This window comes from Vicugna pacos, chromosome 27 (genome assembly GCF_048564905.1).
Source record: "Vicugna pacos chromosome 27, VicPac4, whole genome shotgun sequence".
Lineage (NCBI taxonomy): Eukaryota > Metazoa > Chordata > Mammalia > Artiodactyla > Camelidae > Vicugna > Vicugna pacos.
In genome coordinates, this window is record NC_133013.1 from 490,131 (window position 1) to 513,152 (window position 23,022).

Genomic DNA, 23,022 nt, shown 5'->3' on the forward strand with positions numbered 1-23,022 from the left:
GGGGAGGTATGACGTGGGGTGCGCTTTGTATAAAAGCATTTACTTTGAGGAAGGAAATAGTCTGAAACAAGTGGTGCTGGTCTCACAGCACTGTGAATGCAATTAATTCTCCTTAAAATTGCACTATTTAAAATGGGAAAAGTCTAAACTTTATTCTTATATACTTAAAACAAAACTAGAATATAGTATAATAGAAAAGAAAAAATCTGACTCCATAGAAGATCTGTCCTTTTGGCTTTAACCCTTTGCCCTCTTTTCTAGGCTTAGTTTTACTAGCTCTGCACCTTTTGTAAACAATGTTGCCTTTAGCCTTAAATATACAGGAGAGCCTACTTTCAAGGCTCTGATCTTTAAGGATATTAACACTTTTGCACTTATATAAAGACAACAGGTTGTAGAATAGGAAACTACTTTTGTTTTGTTAGAGGATTTACAGAGGCACTATGACCTGGTCTCCGTAAACAGCTGCAAACCAAGATAATGGCGGACTAATATCTTGGAGAACCATCTTCCCCATGTCAACTTCAGGCTCCTTTTCTACTAAAAAGGGGAGGGGCTGTGGTTGGTTGTTGCAAACTTGTTGGTGTAGGAATTCTTTGCTCTTGGAATCCTTTGCAGCTGTCCACGTGGGTCAGATCATGGTGTTCCTGCAAAACCTGCAACAAAACTAACTTTTTCTATTCTGCAACTTGTTCTGTTTATAGGAGTGCAAAATGTTAATATCCTTAAAGCTCAGAGTTTTGAGAATAGGCTCTCCTGTTTATTTCAGGCTAAAGGCAACATTGTTTAAAAAAGGTGCAGAGCTAGCATGTCTAAGTCTAGAAAACACGGCAGAGGGTTAAAGGAAAAGGAACAGATCCAATATGGAGTCAGATTTGTTCTTCTCTATTACAGTGACTTTTGGTGACAGCTAAGTGGATGATTCCTGGGTGGGTCCTCCACTGTCCCAGGCTGGATTTCAGGCAGGATCCCTGCCAGATTCACCATGATTTTGGACCTAATCTACTGCAGAGAAAGTGACAATTACTGGATTAAAATTACCTTTCAAAATCCCTTCAATTGCCTGTAAACTATACCACAGCAGGGGATGTCTCATTGGCCAGTCAACTGCCAGTCTCCCCTGATGCAAGGGACAAGCGTCGCGGGGAGATCCATGGTGGCCTGGCCAGTGCACCTTCCTACTTTGCTCTAAAGCTTTGGCTTCCTCACTTTGATGCTTTAAAAGCTCCCTTCCCTCTTCCCACTGGCCTGGTGTGAATGAACAAGGTCCCTGCACCCACCTGGGCTGAGTCCAGGCCATGCACACAGCCCCATGCACACAGCCCACCATCTGATGTCTACCCCTGGGATCAAGTGCAAACTCTGAACTCCCCCACCCCAAAGGTCCGCGTGCCCAGTGCCTCCGCCCTAGGGGTCCAGATCACCATCAGGACCATCAACCACCCAAAGCCCAAGGCCAGTGGCTGGCAGCCAGGGATCAACCTGACCCATCGGGTAAGTTGAGGCACAGGCTGCGGGGATCAGGGTGCCAAGGAGGGAATTGGAACCACCTTCAGCCCAGCCTGCCTCACCCTGTAGCCTCAGACATTAACTATGAAGTTGCACACTAGGCTGGATCCCCCACTGGTGGCAGTAGTCATCATTACTGGAGCACGGATTTCCCCACCCCAACCACAGGGTGAGGGATGAGTGAGTGAGCTCAGGGTAGGGGTGCACTCAGAGTGAAGGGGATCCCATGGTGTGGGGGTACAGGTTGAGAGGTGTGGGGCCCGATCAGAGTGGAAATGACCTGGCCAAGAGGTGAGGGGGACAATTTCAGGATGTTGGGTGTCCTGTGCTGAGGCATGAGGGGTAAGCTTGTGGGTGTAGGGGCCATAGATTAGGACCTAGCAGGATGGAGTGTCAGGGCAGGGACCTTGGTGTGAGGAGAAGGAACCCTGTCTTCAAGGTCTGGTGGGAGACTGGGCCTGGCCAGGGGTGGGAGGGTAGTAACAGGGAGGGGAAGTTGAGCAGGGGAAGTGGGGCTGGCGTGGTGTGGCCTGGTCCAAAGCAGTCGTGGTTCAAGTTCAGTGCCAGGACCCAGTCGGTGGCTGGGTGAAGGCTCTGGAGATGGAGACCCGGCGGGACGAGCAGGAGGGGACCCACCTGGCTCCTCCCGGCCCCAGTGGCCAGGGCCGGTAAAGCAGAAGTCCCACCCGAGCAGTTTGCGCTGCGGGCGGGAGGAGGAGGGGCGCGCACGTGCAGAGGGGCAGACGCGCGGACGCCAGAACCCGCCCAGAACAAGTGGAAGCTGGCGGCAGCCGGTTGCTCCTGGACCAGCTCCTGGAAGAGGAACACGGCCTGGGGTCTGGGCCGCCGCTTGCCCGCGGCTCGGCTGCCGCTGCCAGGCAGTTAAGGGGGCGCTGGTGGGGGCGCGCTGCTCGGGGAGCCGGCGGGTGACGCCTGGGCTGTGCAGCTGAGGAGGAGCCCAGGGAGGGGTGCGGAGGTGAGGTCCTGGCCGCGCGTCCCGTTAGGACACTTAGGCGGGTCCCAGGCGCTGCTGTGGTTCGTGGAAACCCCGGTATTAGTAGTTCCTGAACACCGCGTTTTTGCCGCCGCTTAAACCCGGGTTTAGGAGAGCAGGTACAGCCCCGGGAGGTGGGAGGGCCGGACGGTCCCAGAGCACCTCCGACTGGCCCTCAGACGATGGCCTGCTCCTGGCAGGCGGGTGCGGTGCGGTCGCGAGGCCACGGATGGAATGGGGATTGGGTGGGCTCGGTGCGATCAGTGTGCTGGGATGGCTGCAGCAGCAGCGGGAAATGGTCGCAACCCCCACGCTCTCACAGGGCAGCCCCAATCCCGCCATCGCAGTTGCCGCCTTTCCCTGAGAGCACAGCACCCGCCTACCAGGAGCAGGCTGACCTGTAACCTGAGTTCCACGATCCTGAGGCAGCAGAGGCCAAGCTCAGGCCATGCGCTGGCGAGTTTGAAGCAAATCCACTGGCTCCCATGGGCAGACCCCATAACCCGCCACTGCCTTCGACCACACCGCGCCCTCCTCCCGGGAGCAGGCTGACCTGTGGACCGTGCCTGGAGCAGCAGAGGCCGAGCCCCTGACAGGCCGTGGGGAAGATGGGGGCAAGTCGACCAGCTTGCCAGGTCGCTGCCCATCTCCCTGCCGCTGCCCCATGTTCGTGGATCACTTGTTTTCAAGTCAGTGGTTTCCTGAGAGGCAGGCTTGGTGCAGTCAGTTGGCGAGGGCTGCAGGGAGGGGTGCTGCCGCAAGGGGAGCAGGTGGACTTGCTCCCATCTTCCCCAGGGCCAGACCTGGGGACGGCCTCTGCTGCACCAGGTTTGCAGGACGCATGTCATGTCAGCCTGTCCCTGGGAGGAAAGCTCAGTGTACTCGGGGCAGCCTCAGTGGCTGACAAGGATTTTAGAAGTGGGCTCTAGCCCAGCATAACTAACTCTCCTTTCTTCTCTTGCTTCCTCAGTTGGTGGCTGTATCGGCTTTTTCATTATAGGTTATTGCTAGATAATGAACATAGTTTTCTGTGCTATACAGAAGAAACTTTATTTAAAATCTCTTTTTATATATAGTGGCTAACATTTCTAAACCTCGAACTCCCAAATTTATCCCTTCCTATCCCCTTCCCTGGTAACCTTAAGATTGTTTACTAAGTCTGCAAGTCTGTTTCTGTTCTGTAGATGAGTTCAGAGTGTCTTTTTCTCTCTTTTTTTAGATTGCACATATGAGTGGTATCATTTGGTATTTTTCTGTTTCTGGCTGCTTTCACTTAGAATGACGATCTCTAGCTCCATCCATGTTGCTGCAAATGGTTTTATTTTGTCCTGTTCATGGTAGAGTAGTATTCCAGTGAATAAATATGCCACAACTTCTTTATCCAGTCATCTGTTGCTACATTTAGCTTGCCTCAATGTCTCGGCTATTGTATACAGTGGTGCTGTGAATACTGGTGTGCAGGTATCTTTTCACATTGGAGTTCTTTCCAGTTATATACCCAGATGTGGGATTGCTGGGTCATAGGGTAAGTCTACTTTTAGTTTTTTCAGGGATTTCCATGCTTTCCATAATGACTACACCAAACTAGATTCCCACCAGCAGTGTAAGAGGGTACCCTTCCCTCTACAGCCTCTCTAGCATTTATCATTCATGAACTTCTGAGCGATGGCCATTCTGACTGGTGTGAGCTGATACTTCATTATAGTTTTGATTTGAATTTCTCGGGTTATTAGTGATATCGAGCATTTTTTCATGTGCCTATTGGCCAATTGTGTCTTCATTGGAGAAATGCTTGTTTAGGTCTTCTGCCTATTTTAGGATTGAGTTGTTTGTTTTTTTTGTTATTAAGTTGTATGAGCTGTTTATATATTCTGAAAATTAAGCCTTTGTTAGTCGTATCATTTGCAAATATTTTCTCCCATTCGTAGGTTGTTGTTTCCTTTTGTTTTACTTATGGTTGTCTTTGCTGTGAAGAAATTTATGTATTTAATTATGTCCCTTTGTTTATTTTTTTCTCTTATTTCCATTGCCTGGGTAGATTACCCTAGGAGAATGTTGCTAAGATTTATGTCAGATAATGTTTTGCCTATGTTTTCTTTTAGGAGATTTATCATGTCTTGTCCATCTGCATCTTAAGCCTGTACTCTACATCTGTGCTTCAGTTTTGAATTTTGAGCTTCTTAGAGAAAACCTACTCTTAGCTCATATGTCAGATTCAACATGTCTAAAGCTGATTTCATAATCTTTTTTCTTGCAGCATCTCCACTTATTCAGTGGGATAATCATTCTTCCGGTCTTGAATACACAAAGGCTTGGAGTGGTCTTTGATTCATCTTTCTCTCACCACTCCACATTTTGTCAGCTTCTTGAACTCTATGTTTTTGGTTTCAAGTGTCTATTCTGATAGCTGATACTCTGATGAAGAGCTTTCATCCCTGATACATGAATTTTTCCTTCTGCTGGATTCCTGTATATTCTCTCCCCCCCTTTCAGTCAACCTACAGTTTTGGCGCTCCAACATCTACAGTCAACTCAAAGACTTAACACAACCAGATCTCAGCCAGGTAGTCTCGACCCTTCATCATTTTGGACTTAGCCTTATGTGTTCCAATCATTATGTAACTTAGCCTCCTAGGGTAACCTGTGCCTTATTAAAAACCAGGAGTCACCAGCCTTTTCCTATCCAGTCCTCAGTTAAAACAGATTAGATTTGCCCTGAGAACTAGTTGGAGCCCCATCCCCTTCATAGAGTCTTCCCTATTTATTCCAAATACTTCTAGCTCCTCTTTGTATTCCTGCACTGTTTATGATCAGTAGCCTGTAATCTTGGCTTTGAATTCTGACTTGGTACCATTCCTGGGTGGTTTCCAATGTGTCTCTTCACTTAGCTGGTAACTGGAGAAGACTCCCTTGTTCAGCCTCCTTTATACCCCTCACCCTGCTTAGCATCGGGCAATAACAGGCACCCAGGCAGTGCTTACCTACTTTATTTATTCACAGGGGTGGTGGTGTGGATTATAGCTAATAACTATTAATTCAGTGTTACAATTTAAAAAGAAAGCCAAGAAAATCCATAAAACTTTATCTCCATGTTCAGTTTAGCGCTTTACCTCAATAGTTTTCTTAAGACTGTGTTTACATTCACATAGTGTTCATTTCTTGTACAGTTCCCTGAGGCAAGCAGGTGAGATGTCATTATGTTTGACTTTCATGTTACATTTCATATTGGATATATTTGTGCAATGACAAAACCTTCTTTTATAAGCAAACAGCCGGAAGCCCAGAGAGACTAAGAGCCTAAACCAGGGTCACCTGGTTAGTGTTTGGCACAGGCCAGGACCACGGTTCACATCTTCCAGCTGATCCTCTTCCGGTGCCTTTTCATTCCAGTGCTGGAAAATGTAGCCCCATCAGCCAAACGGCCAAGTCACATTGCTGCCCCTTTACCTGCCAGTGATGGCAGTGCTACAAAAAGTGGCAAAGGAAAGGTCAGAAATAGGAGTGATAAAAGACATGGAAGTGCTGGAAATGGATCCTCAACCTCCTCCTCCATATTTGAGCGCCTCACAAGTGCCCCACTCTGACAGTGCTGTTCATTGTTTATAACATAGCCTTAAAATCAGACTGATCTTTTATAGGACATGCTTTTATCCTGGTCCCTTTCCTGCTAGTAGTCACCGTCATGGGCAGAAAGTGCCTGGCTGTGCTCTGTTTGTCACATAGGTGGGAGGGAAAGTGGGAGGGAGAGTAGGTTGAACTGAAGCCGAGCTTTTTACAACTCTGTTGTTCTAGGACCAGAGCAGTTCCACTCTTGCTTTCATCACCTCTCCACCCCCGAGTCCCAGCCACCCATTCCTGCCTGCTTCCCCACATGCCACGTCCTGTGGGAGGACAGAGTGGTGGGCAATGCCCCCTCCGCCCTCTGCTCTGGGAGGTGCAGGAGTCTGCTTTAACTTTTGAGCTGTTTTGGTAATTGGGCTTTTCCAGCTTTTCTAGACATCTCCTTTCCAGCTCTGAGAAATTGGAGATGTAACTTAACCATACATGGACTATACTAATGTATTCAGTAACATTAGTGTCATGTTGTCTGTAAGGTGTTCTGTGACTGGATAGGAGGTTTTTTATTTCACAGGATGCTTCACATCCAATTCTTAAGGCCTACAGTCTGCAGGTGTAATCCAAACTCTTACATGTCTGTAAGGTAGACATGAACATTATTTGATAATATGACCATATGTTCATAGATTACGGTTAGTCCACCGGCTCTGTATCTAATGAAAGTTTAAATACCAAACGCTTGAAGAAAATTTGCGGACCATGTCTTATTGCCTGTAACTAGTTGCAAAAACTGAAATCACAACTCTACCACAAGCCACAATGTTTCCCAGTAGAGAAAGCCCTCTAATTTTACAACCTCTAAGTAATGCAGTGGTTCTTTGAGTGAGATGAGGGATGCCAGAGTATTTTTTGGGACACTAGAGTGGCATGACAAGTATTCTGGGACTGGTTACAGTTGAATCTCTACTTCCTATATCCTGGACTGATTACAGAGGCAATGTTTGTGCGGTAACCATCTTGTGGATGCAAGTGTAGCTAGGAAGACAACAGAGAAAATAGAAGGGATATAAAGTAATGGAGGGACTTCATAGAAGTACAAATGGTGTCTTTGACACCACCAGCTGCTGACGTGAACTTGGCAAGAATTTGTGAGAAGTGGTGGGTGTCATTGCAAGCAGGAGAGTCCTGCAGCTTTTGGGGTGAACAGGCAAAGGGGAGAGCAGATATGGTGGCTACCCAGGGGCTATTTTTGTCCTGAATGTGAAAAAGTCCAGTCCCCTGTTCAATTTTGCAGCCACAACTTCACATGACTCAGGGCATTATTTCCACCAGAAAACCATAAAAATATAAACAACCTCTGTTTCCCAAAGTGTTTGTTCTCGATCTGAGATGATTGTCCTGTGGTGGGAAGTAAGTGGGCGATGGGCCCTATTACATCACCGCCTTTCACTAGAAGTCTACCTCGCTGCTTTTCATCCTACTCCTAGAAGTGCTGTCATTCTGTTACACCTAGGCCTGTATGACGGGCTTGCCTGAATACTCACGTGAAGAGGGATGGTTATGTGCAGTTTTAAAAAATTGCTTGGGTCATGGGTTCCTTTGTTCCTTCCATTGGAAATCACTATTCCAGAGCAAATAGTATGCCTCTATAGAAACTATATTGTTTGTAAGATGTCTTCAGAAGTTTTGCAGTAAGTTTAAATATTTGCTTTGTGATGGCATCTTGATTGTTTGAAGGAGGCAACCCTCACTAGGGGCATTGTGTGCTTTCTGTCTGAGAGTTCCTTTACTGGCAGCAGAGTGTTCGTAGGCAGAGTTAGAAAGTTACCTGGTCTGAGAAGCCGAGTTTGCCCACAGCTGGAAATTGGCAGAAGAGTCAGTTATGAAAGGAAAGCTTTAGGATTATCTGGTAGCAGAGTTCTGGGATCCAAACCAAGGGAAAACTCAGCTTTTGTAGAGTATGTTCTGTAACATTAGGCTATAGGATAATTTTTACGCTTGTTATAGGATGTAGAGTTGGGGAAAGACTTAAAAGTGAAAGAACCTTAAAAGAGAATCTCCGAATATTTTAAAGAAGACAGTTCTCAGAATGAGAGCTTTACTGGAAAAGACTAGTTCTTCACTTCACAGGGGAAGCAGGGAGCAGGTGTAACTGCACTTATGGTAACTTCAAAGGTAAATCTTACCCTCCCACTTAGCTGTTTCCTGGTGGACGTTCATCTTCCACATCTGTAGTTTTAGACCTGATGTGTCATTTCTGGTACTCCATTCTGCTTCTTAGTGAGAGACTGACACAAAGTCACATAGCAATTGAAAAATTGCGCAAAGGACTTTATTGTTAAAAATGTAGACCTGTGGCAGAGTGCTGCATTTGCAAGTGACTTTCGGTACAGAGAACACTTAACAGAATGCAGTGTTATTTCTTGTTTTATTCCTTTAAGCCTTTGAATAGAAGGTGTTCTTTGCAGAGTTTCTGGAGTACATCAGAAAAAGCAGGAACCAAAAATAGCTTAAAAAAGCACCAGTATAGGTGTTGCTTATAGTATGGTATCTGTCTTAAAGTTAATTCTTTAAAGCAGGAAGTTGTAACCCTCAATTTCTTAAGCAAATATAAACAGTCTTGACCCTTAATGACTTTCTTTGTGGGGTGAAGCTGCTTTTGCTTCCATTCTGAGCATTGAAAGGCCTTCTATGATACTTCTGCCAGTCCTCAATATTTTATTTTCCCTCTGTTGTGAACTTGTTATTAAACTTGAAGCAGATATAAATATCATTAACTTGCTGCATATGGAGATATTCAGTGTTACATAGTCAGAAAGTTTGTGTACATCTCAAGTTTCTACATAATTCCCCCCTTTCCAACTGAGTTCCTGATGAAAGGATGGTGGGAAGTGGCATTATGGGGATATGTCTTACAGTACACAGTGTTTCCCCTGTTCCCTCTAGCAGATCTGGATGTTCTTTCATCTTTCAGCTTCTAGACTTACTAGCTCTTTTTCTTAAGCCAGGTGTATCTCATCCCCCTGCGCACACACACATGTGTACACACACACACACACATTCTACCGTAGGGAGTAGCGTGCACCATCCAATTCTCCCACTCCAGCTCTGGATCCACACACTGGAGGCAGTGTCTTACACGAATTCATTTGTAAGTTGCTTTTTAAAACTCGAGTGGTCAGAAAATAGGACTGATATCCACACCTAGTAGGCAGGCCCTCAAGGACAACTTCTATGGTTAATGCCAGGTTATCTTAATGTTTGAGTACCTGGGTTTCATGTCTTCCTGTGCCACCTGTGTGACCCATGATTCCCACATTTCTGTCTCCTGCTAGACTTTTTCTCTCCAACTCTGGACTCTTACAATCTTCTGCTGATTTGACATCTTCACTTGAAGCTCTGATATCTTAAAAGCAACATGTGTAAAAACTGAGCTCTTGGTTCTCCTACCCCCCAAACTGGTTCTTCCTGCAACCTCCCCCATTCAGTTAGTGGAAACGTAATCCATCCAGCTGCTTGGGTCAAAAAACTTGGAGTTATTTTGACTTTCACTGACATACCAGATGAATTCTGTCAATAGATCTGGTTTAACACTGCCTTTAAAACATATCCAGAACCCAGCCACTTCTCACCATGGCTCCTGCCTCCACTGCTGCTTCCCTGCCCTGAGCCACTGTCCTCTCCTCCTGCACAGCCCTTCTCAGAGGCTTCCCACCTTTCATCTCTGACCCCTTTTCGACTATTCTCACCCGGCAGTCAAGTGAGCCTCGAAAACCTAAGTTAGATTGTGTCGTCCTTCTGCAGTGCCTCCCCATTTCACTCTGGGTAAAAGCCACAGTCCTTACAATGTCCTCCAAGGACATACAGGACCTGCACTGACCCTTCTCCGCAGCTCCAGCCATGCCCCCGTTCAGGAACATGCGAGGTGAGCGCTGCCCTTGGTGATGGTTTTTCCGTCCACCTGGGACTTCTCACCTTCTAGTCTTAGTTCTAACCTCAGTCCTCAGTGTGGCCTGCTCTGGTATTTAATAAAACATCACCCTCATCCCATACCCTCAACTCTCTTTACCTTGCCCTTTTTTCATTTTTCCATGGTTCCTCTTTCCTAACATGCCACCTCCTCTGCTGCTCTGTTGTGTGAATTGTCATCTCCACCCCCATCCCAGCTAGACTCCAACCAAGCTCCGTGAGGACAGGACTTTTGTTTTGTTTATTGATCTATTCCAAGTGCCTAGACTAGTCCTGGGTACATAGTAGGCAGTCAAAAATTATTTGATGAATAAATTAAAAGACTATTTTAAAAATGAATCATCCTTTCAGGAAAGGGTGAGGATCGGAAGCTGCATGAAGGAAAATGGTGCAGTAAATAATGATATTTGCCTGTTGTTCTTTGTGTGATATATATATATATATATATATATATGTTTTAGTCTTAATTTGGTATCCCAGTTTCTTAATTTAATAGCTGTATTAAGGTGTAATTTACAGGCCATAAAATTCACACATTATAATTGTACAAGTCAGCCATTTTAGCTATTTCTAAATTTGTGCAACTTTGTCCTCATAAAGTCCCCTTGTGTCCATCCATATGCAGTTTGCCATCCCCTCAGTGGCACCTTGATTTTATTTATTTATTTATTTATTTTGGCAATCATATCTCAAAAGGATAATTTACACAGCAGTACTAATATAGCTTTGCACTTTTAGAAATGACACACTTAAATATGAAATTTGCGGTCATTGCTGAATGTAGGTAGCAGTATCTGACATTGGTGAGAAGAATGGACTTGAGTGTCAGACTGGCTGCAGTCTTACCCAGCTCCACCATTTACCAAGTTACCCAAATTATTTTCTGCCTCAAGCTCTTTATCTGTTATATGGGGGTAATAATAGAATCTTACAGAGTTGTTGTGAGGATTAAACAAACAGGGAAACAAAATTTAGTAGAGTGGCCTGCTTATGTTATTACCTAAGAAATAGCCTTGCAGGTAGAGAGCAAAATTCAAATCAGTTTCTAAAGTATATGTAAAATATAATCCAGTTCCTGCCTGGTTTGTAAACACTTATGCCTACTGAAGAATGTAAAAGCAGGCTAATTTCCAACAGAAAAGATCATTTCTCAGCATTTCTTTCAAAGATAGCTGCAAAATCACTTTTACTAAATGTTCCATGCCCAACTCTGACAGAAATTTAACACCAGGGACGTAATTATCTACATTTTTGTTAAAATGATTCTGACCATCAGGAAGTGTTCTCAATTATATTTTAGCCTTTATGTTGAGAAATACTGTGAGACTTCTTCTAAATTAATGGGTGGGGGCATTCATTGTAGCTCTTGTAGCCTGATAAGCCAGCACTAAATTATCTTTTTTTTAAATTTTAATTAAAGTAATAAATTAATTTTTTGCTGGGGGTGGTAATTAGGTTTTTATTTATTTATTTTATTTTTAGAAGAATTACTGGGGATTGAACCCAGGCCCTTGTGCATGCTAAGAACATGATCTTCCACTTGAGCTATACCCTCCCCCCTAAATTATCTTTAATAAGGTCTTTTTCTTTGTTTTGTTACTTTATGTACAGATGCACAAAGCAGGGTCGTCAGAAGCCTCTCAATCACAAAGATGATAATAGTGAAAAACATTGTGCAGTGACAGTGAATCCTTGGCATATGAAGAAAGATTGTAAAGTCCTGAATGAATTAAGAAGGTATTGTTACATTAACATACATATAAGCATGGCTCTCTTACCTTTATTTTTCACTTTATAATGAAGATAATCCCCACCCGTCAAGGTTGCTTTGTTTGATAGAGGGAATATCTGAACCCTTTTCTGCAAGTTTCTTAAATAAGTAAGAACAGTTAATTTATCAGAAGTGTGAATGGTGTAATCTGGTCTGTCTAGTATGGTAGCCACCAGCCACATGTGGCTATTGTGAATTGAGATGTTCTATAAGTGGAAAATACATAATAGATTTTCAAGACTTTGTACAACAAAAATAATGTAAAATATTTATTAATATGTTTTAAAAGTGTCAATCACACTTTTGAAATGATAGTGTATTGGATATTTTGGGATAAATGTAATTATTACTGGAATTAATTTCACTTGTTACTTTTTATTTTCTAAATGGGATTACTGGAAAATTGTGACTTGCACTATGTTTCTATTGAAAGTGCTGGCTTCTAACTTATTGCAAATAATATGAAAAGAAAATTTTGATTAAAAATTTTGTAATTGAGTAGTTGATTTACATCATATTAGTTTCAGGTGTACAAAAGAGAGGCTCAACATTTTTATAGATTATATTCCATTTAAAGTCACCATAAAATAATGGGTATATTTCCCTGTGCTGTATGATACAGCCCTGTAACCTATCCATTTTATATGTAGTACTTTTTACCTCTCAATCCCCTACCCCCTTCCTGCCGCCCCTCTTCTCCTTCTCCCCATTGGTAACCACCAGTCTGCTCTGTGTACCTGTGAGACTATTTCTGTTTTATTATAGTCATTAATTTGTTTTATTTTTAGATATACATATAAGTTAATACATAGAATATTTGTTTTTCTTTCTCTGACTTATTTTACTTAGCATAATATCCTGTAGGTCCACCCATGTTATTGCAAATGACATAATTTTATTTTTTAATGGCTGAACATTATTCCATTTGTGTGTGTGTTCATGTGTATATATGCATTTGTATATATATGTATACATGTATATATACATATATATATATAAATGTATATATACATATATATATATATATATATATATATATATATATATATATATATATAATATACCACAACTTCTTTATCCAGTCATCTATCAGTGAACATTTGGGTTGTTTCAGTGTCTTGGCTATTTTAAATAGTGCTGCTGTGAACATTGGGGTGCATGTGTCTTTTTGAATTAAATTTTTCTCCAAACATATACCTATGAATGGGATTGCTGGATCACACGGAAGTCTATTTTCATTTTTTTAGGGAACCTCTCTTCTGTCCTCCATAGAGGCTGCACCAATTTACATTCCCACCAACCGAGTAGGAGGGTTCCTTTTTCCTTAAAAGGTAAAAAATTCTCTACATTTACCTACTTTCCTTTCAGTTTAGGACACAGATTGTCAAAAGCCAGATAGAATTTAATAGGAGTAAATACAGTATTTATTTTGAATGTCCATGCATTATGGATAGATATGTTATTGATGAGTTGGTTCCCTATTTTTGTAGGTGCAGATGTTTTTATAGCTTCACAGACATTTCAGTCTTGCAGAGAGAAAAATTTCTTTGTATTTTGCTGAACTTGTCCGGGTGTCTTTATCGGATTTCGTCCAGGCCTGCAGAGGTGAATACACATCCAAACCTGAACCATTTGAATGTCTGCAAGATTTTAAGAGTCTAGAATATCAGATCTGGACTGTAACTCTGGTAAATGACATCAGTGACTGGACTCAAGAAAACTTCATTTGAGGGCAAAACCTTTCATAAGCCAAAAAGGCTTTGAAATTGTGGCAAAGCCAGAGACTTATGTGTGCCACATATGGCCTCAAACCCATGGGGACAATCACAGGCCTTCTGGAGTGCCAAGGGAATTCCATGTGAGGTGTCCAGCACTCACAGGAATCCAACAAGTCCCTTTCTGCCAGAGAACCTTCATTGCTACTGTGCTGTTTTGAGTAAATGTCTTTTCATCAGGTTCAAATTGGTTTGTTGTTATTTTTTTGCATAAAAAAACAACTTCTTGTTCCCTGGTGAAAGTAAAAGCCTAACATTTTCTGATTTCTTTTGACAGAGAATACATGAGCCTGCGGATCTAACCTCATCTGTGATGGTCTGCAGCTGGGAGCAACCAGATCAGTGTCAGTCCCCTTGCAGCCATTGGCTGGGAGCCTGCATGTTGCTTGGAATGGTATTTGAAACATGTCACACTAGCCATGCCTTTGCTGTGGGCTGGGAGGCGAGTCAGTCAGAATCTGCATTATGGAATGTATGTTTCAGATCCACAGTTAGGAGATCTTTTTAAATAGCCAGAGAATATAGTCATAAATATATCTATTAATATATTTATGCAGGAACCTTTTTAAAGATTTTTTTATTATAAAAAGTTACCCCCAAAATTGAAAATGAAAGAACAGTGGAATTAAAAATCATCTGTACCTTAATTATACATAAAGAATCATAAAATCCTTCTAAACTTTTTTGTTCAAATGAAGATATTTTTCCCTTCCAAAAAGGAAAATTATTATTTCACATTTCTTTGCTTTCTCCTTTTATTATATATTCCATATGAATAAATATAAATCTTTTAAATCCATTTTAATGGCTGTTTAACACTATATTGAACAGATATGTAAATAGTCCTAGGTCTCAGAAATTTAAAAAATTGTCATTACAATACCACAATATTTTGGTGTTTCTGTTTTTTGTTACTAATTTGGACTAAAAATTAACAAGTTTGCTTTTCTTCATCTAAAACATTGGTTATATTATGAAGGAACTGTAAGGATTTTAAATAACTTTTCAGTAATTTCAACAAAGAAATTATCTTTAAGGCAAAAATTTATGATGGTTTGCGAATCTATTTTTATTATATCTTCACTTTTACCAGTGTGACATGTGTGTGTGTTTGCACAAGTGCTTTAACTACCAGCAACGTTAGAAAAATCTGTATACTAAAAATGTGAAAATAGTTTCATGGTTTGTGTTTTCAATCTCCCAATATAGGTTTTGGATGACAAGCTTGTATTTGCAAAAGTACACCCCCTGTGGGTGGCGTTCTGTACATACGCTGAGATACTGCACATAATATTGCCTCTGAAGCCCAATGATCTGAAAACCGGTCCTCAGCCTTTGGTAACTTCAGCTGTTTGATGAAAGTCCTCCAAGTGGATGAAAGTATCAACAACCGGAACAAGAGCTTTTCATTGCCCTATTTGAGAAGAGCTCCATGAAAGACTTTTATATTCAGGATAGAGATACATTCTTCAATCCAGTCACCAGAAGCCGCATTGTAAGTCTAAACTGAGTTTAGCTGCTGTCTTCGGGATGATTTAGAACCTGCTGTTGAATTATCAGTGATTTGGTTTGGTTGGCTTGATTTGGTTTTTAAAAGCTGCCCATAAAAAGGAAAAAAGAGAAAGAAAATAAATATGCCTACAGATTCCTTTTAGGATAGTAAACAGTGGCGGGTTAGTTACCTTGTATAAACCACACGCTCTCTTAGAACATTTTTAGGTTTACTTCATCCTTTCTCAGATCAAGTATCAAGTAAGGGACAGTGTTAAAAAAAATTCATGATTAACAGGTTTGTAAGCTCCAGGATCTGAAAGGCAGCTTTCCCACCCCATGGTGTAAGTCAAATGGCAGAATTGAAATAAAGCACCTCATATCTCCTCCGGTGTTAACAGGAAAAGGCTAATCTTCTTGACCTTGTTTCTTGCTGGGTAAAATGAAGATAATATATCAGGAGGTGACAAGATCATTTAAGGCAGGAAGCATGTTGTCTTGTTCACTGCTGAATCCCAGGCACCGGGAAGACTGAGTTTAACGAGTGAATGAATGAACTGTAGTTCCCCCAGAGTTACCATGTGGGACAGTGAAGATTAGCAGCTAAGAGCATAGACTCTAGAGGGGAGGGTACAGTTCAAGTGATGGGGCGCATGCTTAGCAAGTATAAGGTCCTTGGTTCAGCCCCCATCACGTCCTCTAAAATAGACAAATAACCTTAATTACCTCCCCACCCCCCACCAGAATTACCTTATTATCTTTCCACCACCAAAAAAAAAAAAAAAAGAGAAGTGGCCAAGGGCGTAGACTCAAGCTGGAACACCTGTGTTGGTTTCTCGCTGTCGACCTTGTGTCTATCAAGTTCCTCACAAATAAAATGGGATTATTGTAGTACCCACCTCATAGAGATGCTATGGGGATTAATGAATCTGTGTCAGTGATACAACAGCACTGGCTTATATTAAGTACTATATATCTGTCAGCTCTTTTCATAATTACTGACAGATGTTATTATCGACAAAAGACGTATTAGTTCTTTGAAAGGGAAATGCATGTTAGACCATTTATTTATCACTTTCTGTAATTCAGGCTTTTCCCTCTGAAATACCATTTTATGTCTGTGCACTAGAAAGCCACAGGGCTTTCCAAATTTCATCTGTCTGGGTTCTTGTCATGATGGCAATACTGCAGAGTGCTGACATTTTTTAGGGGCTCCGTCTGAGATGACAGCAACCCCTCAAATTCAGGAGCGCTTCTCTAACTGATAACATCCCGCTAGAAATGAAGTTTTTATAATGTAACAGCTTCAGATGCTTAATGATGCCATAAATGCAAGGATGTTATATCTAAGCTCTTTAAATAAATCCTGTCATTGAAATAAAGGAAATACTATATTATAGCGCTCTATGACTTTGTTATCTTTGATATCCATTTATCTGACCCTCTAAGAGAAAAGAAAGCAAATACTAAGATTGATCATTACTACTGTGTGGTAGTAGTATCAAGACAATATTGAAATGCACTGTTTAAGATATTAAAATGGACACTAAACAGCTTCTTGATGCACATGCATGAACAGAACAGGGAACTGGGTGCTGGGAGCAGACACTGAGCTTCCTGGATTACAGACCCAGCTTAGCAGTCCAGCCCAGCAGTCCACATGTTTCATATTTATGTTCCAGCAAAATTAGCAGTGAGAGTCTTAAATGAACTTTGGGGACACTTGCAAACAGCTGTCATGATTACTAATGTGGGACACCAGGATTCTACAGTGTTTAGTTGGCATCTGTGCATAACCAGTTCTTTTCCACTAAAGCTTCTTGTAATTGCTGGTCCCACATCCAGGCTGAGGAATCATCTCATGTGGTGTTTGGGAGGGAGGTAAGTGGAGTCAGGACCCATGTTAAGGCTGGGTGGGTAATAATCTGGTGCTAGTACAGGAGAAAGGAAAGCAGGTCAGGTGGGAAGGAGAATGACTGGATTTAAATTTTGTTTCTTGAGTAAGCTAAATATATAACATCATGTCAAGTTACTTTGTTGTTTATATTCCATGTGCTGTCACCGAATAACTACTGAATTGTGGGGACAAAAATGCCTGGGTTTTAGAATTGATGCTGCCCCTAACCTGCCAGAGTCCAGGTTCCTCTGGGTGTCCAAAGAGGGGGCTGGACCGTCAGATGTCTCTCCACTGCAGCAGTTTGGGCACTTGGGTGGCCTAGATTTTTGCTGTGGAAGACTGGCCGGTTGTAGGACATTAAGCATCTGCAAGGATCTCACCATGTACCCACAGTGGTCCCAGGACTGTAACATCCAAGCGTTCCTTTCCACCCACGTTTGCAAATGACCCTCAAGGGGTTAATATTAATCCTGGGTGAGAATTATGAAAAATTATATGGTACCTCCATCCCTCCTGGCAAGTGAGGGCCCCTTATTTACAAATGACCACAAAGTGTTAGCATCAAATTTTATCAACAGAACATGTGAACACGTGACAGTGACGCTCACCTGTTTGCTTCTGATTCCCAGTGCCACTTCAGCCTCCATCAGAGGACCTCAGCTGCCCCAGTGATCAGGGCCTTCTGTACAGGGAATGGGCTCCTCCTTGAAGCACAGACAAGCAGCAGCCCTTAGGTCTCATCAGGTGAGCTGTTGTGGAGAGCACTCCAGTGGGAAGGGCTCAGGGTTGTCCTCATGGCATCTGAGTGTGACAGTCCTCCAAGAGTGTTACCAACCAGGAAGCTCACAGGAGCTATGAGCTTCGTTGCCCCAAGTTTTTACTGCAGGCTTTATCACAAAGCCATGATTTATTGGGTCACTACCGACATGGCTAACCCATACCCTAACTGTAAGTCAAACCATTCCTTAGCCCTAAACTTTGAGCCCCTTCCTCTCCTGGTGGCCACTCACTTGTCACAAAGCTCAAATTCCCACTCCTCTAATCACATGGTTGGTGTCTCTGGCTGGCCAGTCCCCATCCTGAGTCATCTCATGGACACAAGCCATCCAAGGTTCCACCATGAATAGCAAAGACACTCCTATCTTGGGAAATTTCGAGGCTTTAGTGGTTGCTGCCTAGGAACTGGGAACAAAGACCTACCAAATTCTTCATTAAACAGGAGTAAATGTTATATTTCATTTAAATTATAAAATAAGTGAGAAATTCTCACTGCTTTGCTGTATCTGCTGTTCTACACCGTTTCACTACACCACATGACTGTAATGTTGTGCTCAGCATGTGTCATCTCAGAGCACCAGCGCCGGATGCTCCCTGGGAGCTTATGCTGTTTGGGCAAGGCTGCTGGGGGGAGGGAGGCCAAGGACAACCGAGAAAACAAAAATAATCGGGCGAATAAAGAAACAATGTCAGATTGAAATGAAGAAATAACACAGTGTTGAGATGGGAGACTTGGGAGGAAGTGAGTCAAGAAAGCTATCTTTGAGTAGGTTACATGTGAGCTGAGATGGCGATAAGGAGGCTGGACTTTGAGAATCTGGGAAAAGTCACCCATGGAATAGAGGCAGCTTGTTCATTGGCCCCGAGGCACAAATGTGCTCAGCAGGTTTGAGGAGATACTGAAGCCAGCGCTGGTGAGAGTGATGAGATGCGAGGTTTAGAAGGGCATCAGGAGCACGGAAAGGAGTGTAGACTGTAAGTGCAGTGAGAAGCAGTCATGATATTTTAAGCACTAAAGTAATTTTCTCTCACTCATATTTTGCAAAGATAATGTGGAGAATGAATGGCAGGGACCCAGGAAGCAGGGAGGCCGGGTTGGAGGCTCTTGGATTGGGCCAGATGAGAGATGGTGGGAGCCAATGAGGAATGCGTTTGGGGAGTGGGGCTGACATGATGCAGTTATGGGCTGGCTGTGGATGGTTAAGAGAAGAGGAGGGTCAAGGTAGCCCAAGGTCGGTCTGCAGCCAGGTGTCTGTCCTTTCTTTTCTCAGTGCTCCATGCAGGTGCCCACCTACTTGGGCAAACCTCTTAACCTCCAAAGTGAGGGTTTTAAAACACTGAAGTCTATTTGTTGCTTCACATTTTATGGAAAGATTCAAACATGTACAGAAATAGAGAGAACAGTACAGCCAGCCTGCCTGTATCAGTCACCCAGCTCCAGAATTATAAACTCAGAGTCACTGTTGTTGCATCTTTCATCTCCATCTCCTCCCCTCCCCCACTACGGGGTCATTTTGAAGACAATCCTACATAGCTTAACCTTTCATTAGTGAAATGACAAGGTCTCTTTCAAATAAAATTGGAATATTCCTTTTTTTTAGGGTTACAAAATAATTCCCTGCTTGTCACAAAAATACACTTTTAAGTAGTTTTGGGGTTGAAATCAAGATCCAGACAAGATTCAGACATTGCAGCTAGCATATCTCTCAAGTGTGTTCTAATCTATAAGTTTCCTGTTTCTCATTTTCCTTGAAATTCCTGAGGGGTTTCTCTATATCCTGTTTGGCTGATTTCATTCTCCCTTATGGTGTTAGACTTCTTTCTCCATCCTATGTATTGGCTTTAGCTAAGTGATTTGATCCTCCCCTAAAAGCTTGATCTGATTGAGGTTCAACTTTGTGCAAAAATAATTGTTATGTGAAGTTTTGTAATCCTGTCATAAGGTACATAATGTACAGTTGACTCTCTTTTCTGTGATGACAGCAGCCAATAATGATTGTCACCCGGGATCATTATTTCATAAGGAATTTTATTTCATGTGGTCATACTCTAATTTCCTCCCTCAATTATCAGCAGGATCACAGTCATGAAGAGGCACTTTCTCCTTAACCCGGTTTATCCTTTAGAACACAGTTTTAAAGGAGGATATTTGTTAATATGTAAATATTTAAAATTGATAAATTTTTTTTCTTATTAATTTTTTTTTCTAATGGAGGTACTGAAGATTGAATCTAGGACCTTATGCATGCTGAGCACACACTCTGCCACTGAGTGTACCCCATCCCCCTTGAGATTCATATTTATATGATATTTTCCGTCTGTTATTTTTGTTTTATGTTCTACAGAATTTGAAGGCAGGGCAATGGGTTTGACCACTCTTTAATCATTCTTTATGGGCTTTTGGGGTTTGTGTGTGTGTTTGTGTTTGTAAAGAAAACAATTTTCCCACTATTTTAAGTATGTATTGCTAAGGCAATTATGTTGATCTTTTCCCTGCTCCTGGTCCATGTATTCCCTTGTTACTTCCCACTAGTGGCCCCTTGAGCTCTGTGGCAAGACTAGCATGTCGTTAATCCATGTGGAAGGAGATCTGAAGAGATTTATTCAAGGAGATGAAATTTGTAGACAATGTATTGGAAAGTATTGTGAAAGTTGTTCATTAAGAGAAGGTCTGAGGTTGAATTGTTAAGTGCACAGAAATCTAAGCTATGAACCACCAAGACAATTATTAACTCCAGGAAAACGAAGTAGGGAAGAAAAGGTAAGACTAGCGCAAAATGCTACAGCTTTGAATAGTCTGTACAGAGTAATAATAATGATGAAAATTATAATGCAATTGTATCAAAAGGTTGGAAGAATTAAGGTTTGGGTGTGTAGATGAGATGGGGTTTGAAAGAGAGCTTAAATCTCATTTTCCAAAATAGAATGTTAAATAGGTGATACATAAAGCTGAAAAAGTCAGTAGGCTGTGTTACAAGGATATTAGTCAGAGAAAGGGAGTAATTATTCCAAGAGTCAGCAGTAGGAGCTGAACGTGGTTGTTTCTGGCCGGGAAATGGGGAGGTTGTTGGGAACTGCTTCTTTTTACAATTGGTGTTCGAGAACTGTTTGACTCTTTATTGAATGTATGGCATTAGTTTGATAAGAAGAAATCAAAGCTGAATTTTGAAAAATTTATGTTAAGAATTGGGGTGTTTTTGACAGAGAGAGAACAATCAGACAAAACTACATTTGAAGGGATCCTCATTATTCCTTGCGTTTCAGCAAGGACTAGGAGGCAGACATCTGTTTAAGGTTCAAAAATTCTGTCTGACCTTCTTGCCGACTTGTAAACTTTGGAAGTAATGAACTCCCCGTCACTGTAAATATCCAGGCAGAGGCTGCCTGACCAGCTATCTAACTGTAGCAGTGTGTGTTTACCATTGGCCAGTTGGAGCAGGCAACTTCTAACATTCTTTCAGTTTTGAATTTGGCATTTCAGGATGGATAGTTGATAAGAATGTATTACAAAAAGCTTAACAAGAAAGAGTCCAAGATATCTCAAACCCATTGCCAGAGTTTTCTCTGCCAGACACTATCCAGAGCCTGCCACCCGTGAGCCAGGCCACAAAGCCCTAGTCACATGAGAATGAACACACTTTGTCCCTCCTATCTGATTTGGCATCGGGCTCAGCCCTTTTCCCCATCGAATGGTCCAAACCCAGGTCTCTGATGATGGAGCTGGTCTCACAGCAGCCCTGTGAGCGCTGGTCCAGCCCAAGGGGTTCCTGCGTGAAGTTTTCCAGGATTCCAGGCTATTCTCAGAGCTGAGTCCCCCCCTAGGCTAAGCCCATGGGACTCATCTCAGCTCCAGACTGAGCCGGAAGCCTCAGAGAGAACTCAGAGCTGAGGAAATCCACAGGTTTTACCCAGCACTGCCGAGTCAGCAGTGAGCCAGTTGAGGGAAGGTTCAGCAACAGCAAGACACACCTGAGCCGCCGTCTCATTGTTCTGCCTCATCCCTAAACTCTCTGTGTCTGCCTGTCTCTGTCTGTCTCCCTTTCAGGACTAGCCTGGCACCGCTTCATGCCCTGCCTCCTTTCTTCTAATCTTGCCTCCCTGGCCTGTTCCATCTACTCCAGATTAACTGAGAAACACTGAAGAATCTTTAAAACCTAGGAACAACAGACGTGCTAGACACAAAGAATACAGGGAAGTGCCTTCCTCAGTCACCGTCCTGCCCTCTCCCATTCCCACAATGAGTTTTATAAATATTTTGTCAGAGAGACATTGACTCCCAGTTGTTATCATTATCAGACATTTCCTTATTATCTGTGGTTTACAATGCATTTGCTCCAGGGACGTTCCCGAGATAAGGCAGGAGCAGATGACTGAGCCAGTTGTTGCTGTCCACTTATGTAAAGCCTGTTAAGAATGATTTTTGGGGGATTTGTTGAATGTGTCAGACTGTCCAGTGAGTGGTGATGATCCCCTGCATCTGCTCTGGAGTTGGCCTCGTCCCCTCCTTTGCTCTGTTCTCATTTATCTCTCTTCAGCAGATGAACCAGTGATCTGTACTTCTATGGTACATAAAATGCTTCTTATTTCACAGTAGAATTTGGGGGCTGCTATGAAAACGCATATGTTTTAAGAGTGAATTGAGTCAGAGGTTTAAACTTAAAGCCCCCTTGATTTAGAATCAGAAATTAATATGATGGAGGGAGGGTATAGCTCAGTGGTAGAGTGTATGTCTAGCATGCATGAGGTCCTGGGTTCAATCCCCAATGCCTCCATTTAAAAACAAATAAATAAACCTAATTATGCCCCCCAAAAAAGAAAAAATAAATTAACATGAGGATGAAGCTGCAGAGTGATTATTTGTGTCTTCTGAAACTTCCTTCTGTCTTTCTGCAGGAAATTCTACGGAGAGAAGGTCGGAATCTACTTTGCTTGGCTGGGCTATTACACTCAGATGCTCCTCCTGGCAGCAGTCGTGGGGGTGACTTGATTTCTGTGTGGATATTTTAATCAAAATAACTGTACCTGTGGGTAATTTGTCTTTATTCCTTGTTACCGTACTTACTTAACTTAGAATGACATTCTCCAGGAGCATCCATGTTGCTGCAAATGGCCCTATATTGTCAGTTTTATGGCCGAGTAGTATTCCATTGTATAAATATACCACTTCTTTAGCCAGCATCCGCTGATGGACATTTAGGCTGTTTCCATGTTTTGGCTACTGTAAATAGTGCTGCTATGAACATTGGGATGCAGGTGTCATCCTGAAGTAGGGTTCCTTCAG

General features: G+C 42.5%; 2 long non-coding RNA genes across 2 annotated transcripts; both read left to right on the plus strand.

Moving 5' to 3' along the window:
- The first annotated feature begins 2,274 nt into the window (after window positions 1-2,274).
- On the plus strand, window positions 2,275-14,871 carry LOC140689662 (uncharacterized). Its single transcript, XR_012064678.1, has 4 exons — window positions 2,275-2,485; window positions 13,074-13,132; window positions 13,854-13,970; window positions 14,786-14,871. It is a non-coding gene; the product is annotated as an uncharacterized lncRNA (long non-coding RNA).
- Window positions 14,872-18,611: 3,740 nt separating this feature from the next.
- Window positions 18,612-22,773, plus strand: LOC140689665 (uncharacterized). The gene is made up of 2 exons (XR_012064682.1): window positions 18,612-18,716; window positions 22,635-22,773. It is a non-coding gene; the product is annotated as an uncharacterized lncRNA (long non-coding RNA).
- Window positions 22,774-23,022: the final 249 nt, after the last annotated feature.